Here is a 7,490-nt window from a genome sequence, read left to right on the forward strand (position 1 = left end):
TAATCACTTCTATCATGAAATAAAACAGTTTATATGTTTAATCACTTATATCATGAAATAAAACAGGTTATATGTTTAATTACATGTGGTAATAGTTGTACTTTTATGCTTTCATACTTTTCTACGATTACAGAAGCAAAAAAGCATCTTCTCTGAAAAGCCAGCAGTGTTCCTGGAGAACCACTCCATGTTAAATCTATGATTTTGGTTTGTAAAAATATCCCAAAGCTGGTGGGCACGAGGTGTTGAATCTCAAGTTTTTCTTTAAAAGGCAGACTTTCAAATGTGCACTGTAGAAGATTGCTTAGGATTGAAAATAAGTTCCAGTGGAAGCTGTAACCCAGCAATAAATGAACTGTGAAAGAAAGCACGCAGAGCATTCTATGCAATGAAAAGTTTAGATCCAATTTGAGTCTGGCTCAAATTATTTGAATCTGTCATTGAACCAGTGGTGGTGTTAACATAAACAAAGAAATGTGTTCTCAATTATATGTTATCTATTTGTATTGTGATATGCAGGCTTTATAGAGTTAACTCAGGTACTGTGTGATGGACAAAGAGAACAGCCAATAAGAGGTGCTGAAGGTGACATGTCAATAAAGTTTTACTTTGGACAAAAAGAGTTCCACTGAACAGAAGTGCCCCACGTTGTTTTATTCCTCTGTAATTATATTCGGGTTAGCACGGGGTATACACGCCAGAATCGCTGTACAATCTACATCTGCTAACAGCTGGCTGGCCAATAGAGGGAATATATAAATAATAATAAATTATACAGATTGTCAATATTTGTGTTTTTGAAATATGGAATGCACCCAGTAATATGTCTAAAACATGATATCTACCCAAAATATATGCTTTTCCTGCACGTCCTCTCCGCCTGTCTGCATGTCTCAGCAGCTCTGGGGCGCTGGAAAAGTCAGCCACAGGAGGCGGGTCTATGAAGCAGTTTAGCCAATTGCTGATTAAAGATATAAATGTATGACATACAATTTAGCCAATGAGCATCCTCAAATACATTCAGTATGGGGCAAAATCTGTATCGCCCTGAGCAGAGTGTCCTTGTCAGAACTAGTCTCTGCAGGCGAGAGCGAGCACTACTCCTCCAAGACCCGTTTGAGAGGAGAACTATTGCGGAGAAACTCCAGGTGTGTAAGAGCTGATCCCAGATCAGCCTGACCTCACAATCAGACAGCAGACTAGCGGGAAAGGGAAGCAGTACATGTGAAGCTTCTTTAGTAGCTGTACACCAGACAGGTTTGGCTAGCTGGATGACGTCATGCTAATAACTTATTTAGCTTTTTAAAACAACGGGGACAGATCCAGCACGGACAGTTAGGGAGTGAGGGATGAGGAGGTAAGGACACATGAGAACACCAGGGTAGGGAGTGAGGGATGAGGAGGTAAGGACACATGAGAACACCAGGGTAGGGAGTGAGGGAGGAGGAGGTAAGGAAACATGAGAACACCAGGACACACATGGAGAACTCTGTCAAGCTACATATTAGGCAAAGTGAACACCTTCTTGTACAGTTGTCCTCAGTCTCATCTGCTTAACTTGGTCATGGAGGCAGCAACATGTAACTGAGATGGTAAATTAACAGTGAAAACTCATAGCTTAATTTAACATCAGTATTCATAATTACACTTTATGTTTACTTCTCCTGATCTTTACCTCCTATAACAAGGTCCATAGGGGCATCTCAATAAATAAACATGTTATATTATATTATATTTTATATATATATATATAGATATATACTGTGTATATATCTATATATGTATGTGTGTGTTTTATATTATACTGAATATTATTATATGATATATATTAAATTGAACCAATTATCCTCTATGGTAGTGAGGTAAGGGGTGCTCTTTCTTACCAGAATTTGGCCAGATCTATTAGAGTCAACCGAATTATGACACTTCAGAAACAAAACGATATCACCAAATAGAACGCACAAAGCAAAATGCAGTGCTATTGTTAGATTCAGGGCCTCTTAAACTGTGGGAGAGACCGCATGGTCCGGCCTCTGCTACAAAGACAGCCGGTTTCAATTATCATCAAAAGCATTTAATACTACAGAAGCTAAAACAATTGCAAAGTGAAGTACATTATTTACAGTATCTATAGATATATATTCTGCGCAGAAAAGCATTTTACCCTCATCCCAGCCCAGAAGCACAGCTGCCCACACGTTGAGACGAGAGAAAAGAGACTGAATCTTTTCTCCGCACTTCCTGTTCACAGTTTGAAAACCCCTCCCATATTGTCCTTAGTTCCTATTGGCTAACTCCAGCAGACTCCTCCTGGCGTCAGTCTGCTGAAGACCCTCGCACGGGTGTGACCTGAAAATGCCTGTCTGAAAATCCCTGTCTTTCCCTTCGCTACTCTTAAACATACTATATTAAAGATAAGGGTTTGCAACTTTTGGCAAAAACTTCACAAGTTTTACAAGTATAGATAGTACTTCCCAAGTACTTGCTATCATATTATTCTCCACCTCTAAAAGGTGCTACAAATTCTACTAAGAAACATTTCTAACTATAAATTCTAAATTACACCTATAATTATGAATCTTCTAATTATGAATCATAAAACATTCCTATTATAATTTCTTAAAGCACACTTCTAAACCTAAATTTCCTACACTATCTGGCCATTAAAAGACAGTACAGTGTGGCAGGTTATCCTAAACAAAGAACAACCTAAACAAAGTACAGACTCAGTGAATACAACCTGGCTATCCAGACAGGCCGATACAAGAAGTCATGGCTCCCAAAAGAGCAGTGCTTCTGCCAGCTGTGCAAGACCAAGTGGAGGCAGAGCTGCACTTTCTAACAGAATGCACCAAGCTCCAGCCAGTCTGGAATAAATATTTCCCTAAATTCAAAACATTATTTGACCACGTTACCAACATGAACAAAATCTCAATCCTGTTGGGAGGGCACACAGAGAACTGCAGTCGAGCAGCAGAGTGATTCTTTACCTGCCACACTTTGAGGAACAGTGAATCACCATCCCTCCGTAAACCCGAATACACATACACACAAAGAAAATCATATTACCACACACACACACACACACACACACACACACACACACGTATTATTAATTTCATATTGTTGCTGATTCAGTTCTTCGTATCTGCCTTGTAAACTTGTTGACATACAGTAGCTGTTGTTTGTGCACTGTAATGTTGACACTGTGTTTTGTTAATTACATCTTGGAGACTGCTTTCTCCTGTTTGTACCGCCTTGTACAGTACAATGTGCCTAGCAATACTGTGTAATATTATGGTCATGCCAATAAAGCTTCATTGAATTGAATTGATAATCCATCATCCACATCCTTTATGGTGAGCGCAGCTACTATCTTCTTTACAGGAGCTATATTTAACATTCCGGCCGCGTGTACTTTTACTCCATCTTAGTGCATGTGAGTGTTCCCCACTGGTTAACTAACTAGCGCTGTTAGCCCTGTTAGCCCTTAGTGAGAAGGGCTGTCCAGCCGGGATGGAACCCGGGCCCCTCTTTATCTAATGTAGCCACCTTACAGAAAAACTTTCTCTTTTCTTCACATCACTTTAAAATGAAATAATAAACAAGGGACGTCACAGAGATGCAGTGGAACTATTAAAATGAAATGAAGTTAACTTAGGTACAGGAGCAGGGCCATGCCTAAACCACACCTCTCATCACCTGGTCTGACCCACCGGACGTAGACTGTGGGTCTAAGTTTTCCATTAGCGGTGTATCTCATGCGACATTATCCTCCCTTCCGCTATGTACGCTATAAATTTTGCAAGGTCACCATTGCTGCATCCTGTCCATCCCTTCTCCCCAACCCCATCTACCCACTCTTCCCTCCCTTTATCCCCGTGCACACCTCTTCCATCGCCCTCCTGTTTTCCAGGTACCAATTGGGGTTTGTAACTGGATTTCATACAACCATCCTTGACCGGCCTAAACAGACAACTTTCCACGTCCATCCCCTTCCTCACATCTGTTCATCCCTCCTCATCATCCTATACTTTGTCACTTTATTAACCATCCTAAAATTGCATGGTTGTGTTGTTGTTCTTGCTAGTAAAGCATCTATTAAAGGCTTACTTCCATATGATCACCAGATGGTGTGCAATTTCACACATTTTAAACCTTAAACCTGCAGACATCAAACTCACATTCCAATAATGTATACATCATTTGAGTGTGATTAGCATTCATAACCCATCTCTGCCAGACAAGCACTGTAGGCAAGGTGCCAATTGACAAATGTACTTGAGGAAGAACACTGACAGTTTGTGTCATCATTACAGTCCATTACCAACAAGCCTACAGCAGTTCTTACATTCAGTTGATATCAGAGCCGAGCCCTGACAGCATAGCTATCGATAACTATCTCTAAAACACATTTAAACATTTCAGCAGTGTCCGGCCTCAGTCTGTTGAAGTTGTTCTGAAAGCACAATGTGGAGAATTTGTATATATTATATAGTCGCATGTTGAATCTATCTTTCTATTTGCACAACGTGTAGCAACAAGCAAGGAAACACCCCTGCGAGAACCAACAGGACTTGCAAATCTTGGTAAGTACAGTTGGTTAATGAAATATGTACCCTGTCTTCGTGCATACACAACTTTATAGGGTGTTTCTGAATACGGTCGCACCATGCTGTTGCATGGGCGCACTAGTTTCTCTTCCCTGTGTCCTCTCCTCTGCGTGTTTGACCGAGAGCAGGGCTCCAGCACACACACATAGAGTGGACAGCAGGACAGAAAAGCCATGGAGTGAAGGTGACGTTTTATTTGAGTTAAAAGTAAAAACATTTCCACCTACTTTGTCCACAGTAGTTGTTGTTTCATGCTTGGTGATAATAGCTAATTGTTACAAACAAGCATAAACGAACGCTGCTTAAGTCAACTAAGTCATTTTAAGCCCCTTTTACATTCCACAATTCCTCAATACTGTTATAAAGGAGGCTTTTTAGTTTCAGCGTACACAACAGCGTCAGAGTCTGTGTGCCTGTAGTCCCACCATGCTGGAATAACAGCACAACAGTCTTGCCTGTGACAAGCTGTGAAAGGGCTTTAGTTTGCCAAGTATATTAAAATTCAGCAAATTCTTACTAAACTTTAGCTTCTGGCTGAGACAGCAGACTCTCTCCAAACCAGCCCCTCCTATATCTACAAGTGGTAACGTTACCTGCAGGCAGTGACTCCACCAGCAGCAGAGGCCAGGAGGAATGTCTGTGCTCTTCATTGTTTCTAAACTTCACAAAGTATTTTAATGGCAGGAATATTACTTATTTTACTGACATTTTACATTTGTTTCCAGTGAGTGGATTAAAGAAGAAAGACGGCTCAGCCATCAAGGATGTAATGTGCATCACATAGAAGACACAATGTGTCATCAGCCTACAGATGAGCATCGAAGACATCAAGGACACATGGCCTTGTTTGAGAGTAAATGGAATCTCTGCAGCAGTGGTCCTCACCGACATGACAGACAACCTGCACGTGTCACAGTCTTACATCCTATTCATCTCTATATGGACTTCAGTTTGTGCTGAATTGAAATGACAATGGATCGAATCACCAGATATGTTTTCTCTTTTCTCCTCATCTCTCTCTTTTTCAGGTCAGTGCAGAGTGTTAGAGGATCACCACAATGAATCTTGAGCCAAACTACATCGATATTTGACTAATCCCCCAAACTGCTGTCCCTGTTCCAAGCAAAGAACGGTGCTGCAGGAGAGCAACATCTGGCACAAATGAGTATTCTACTTCAGATATTTAAATTGCAACCCCCCACCTATACAGTTACATCCTTAATTGCCTATATAACACTTGTGTCTCATTCACATTTCATTACATAGTGTAAGGTAATTACCATCCCTAATAACTTTAGTAATGCATTTATCTTAATCCTCCTCTTTATCCTCCCTGACTCTCCCTCATGTTCATTCCTTGCTGTCTTGCAAACATATTATTTTATTCTTCCTCCGATCTTCCTCTTCCTTAACAGTTCTTGCTTTTTCATCTTTAATTTTCTATCCTTCAACCTCATATCCACAACATTCAAAACTCTGCTTGAATGTGCAGAGTAATACATTTTATTTGTTGTTGAAGGACTTTTTGCAGATTGGATTCCCCATTTGGGAGAACATGCAAGGATTTTGAAGTTAGTATAAAGGGCTGAAACGAGTCCTTAAGAAACTCAAGTAACTTCATTAATAATTAGAAAGCTGCACTCAGCAGTAGTGAGGTGGCAGTATGAAACAGGCTATGTGATCCGAGAAAGTGTGAGTCCTTCCCAAAAAGGTCTTTGAGCATGAAGCCGTGACTGGACACCAAAAATAATGTGCAGTTTGCTGCAGCAGAATGCGAGATTAGCAATGGACACAATGGTGCACACTGACGGACTCACAAAATCACACACACAACCTAACACACTCCCCGTGCATGAGCGACAGAGACAGACAGACAGACAGACAGCACTCGGCAAAGTAGCATGGCAAAGACAGACAGAAAGACAAATGTGTTCTTACGGGTTTAGTTTGACAGATAGTATTATTGTGTGCAATTTAAGCAATAAAAATGTTGATTTTTCAAAAAAGTAAACCAATTAGTTGTTAATTTTATAAGAGCTTTTTTAATAAATTCAATTTAATTTATTTTAGTTTACCCCAAAATCACAAATTACAAATTTGCCACAGAGGGCTTGACAATATGTACACATTTCACATCCTCTTGTCCCGGAACCCTCACATCGGAATAGGAAAAACTCCCCCAAAAAACCCTTTAACGGGGGAAAAAAGAGGAAGAGACCTGTGGGAGAGCAACAGAGGCGCGATCCCTCTCCCAGGATGGACAGAAGTGCAATAGATGTCATATGTACAGAATGAACAGCATAACAGAGTTATAACACATTCAATGCATATGACAGAACCACGGCAGGAGGCAAGACCAGGTCCAGGTATAACCAGGATCCACGGGAACCTGCGAGGTGAGAAAGCACAGAGACTCTGGTGAAGAAGCAGGTCAATAATGTGCATTAATGGTATCGGTAATATAAAATAGTAATGTGAGTATTAATAAAAGTGATATTAGCAGTGGGAGTCAGCAGGGCCATGGTGAGAGGAAGGACCAGGGTCCAGATATAACCACGATCCATGGAACCTGTGAGGAGAGAAAGCACAAAGACTCCGGGGAAGAAGTAAAGTTAGTAATGAACATTAATGGGACATTAATTCATACAGAAGGAGATGAAGAAGAGGAGAGAGGAGCTCAGTGTATCATAGGAAGTCCCCCGGGAGTCTAAGCCTATACCAGCTTATCTAGGGGCTGGTCCAAAGCAAACCTGAGTCAGCCCTAATTATAAACCTGAGCCTGCCCTAACTATAAACCTGAGCCAGCCCCAACTATAAACCTGAACCAGCTCTAACTATAAACCTGAGCCAGCCCTAACTATAAACCTGAGCCAGCCA

Source organism: Anarrhichthys ocellatus, unplaced genomic scaffold (assembly GCF_004355925.1).
Source record: "Anarrhichthys ocellatus isolate YVR2014 unplaced genomic scaffold, GSC_Weel_1.0 scaffold138, whole genome shotgun sequence".
Classification (NCBI taxonomy): domain Eukaryota; kingdom Metazoa; phylum Chordata; class Actinopteri; order Perciformes; family Anarhichadidae; genus Anarrhichthys; species Anarrhichthys ocellatus.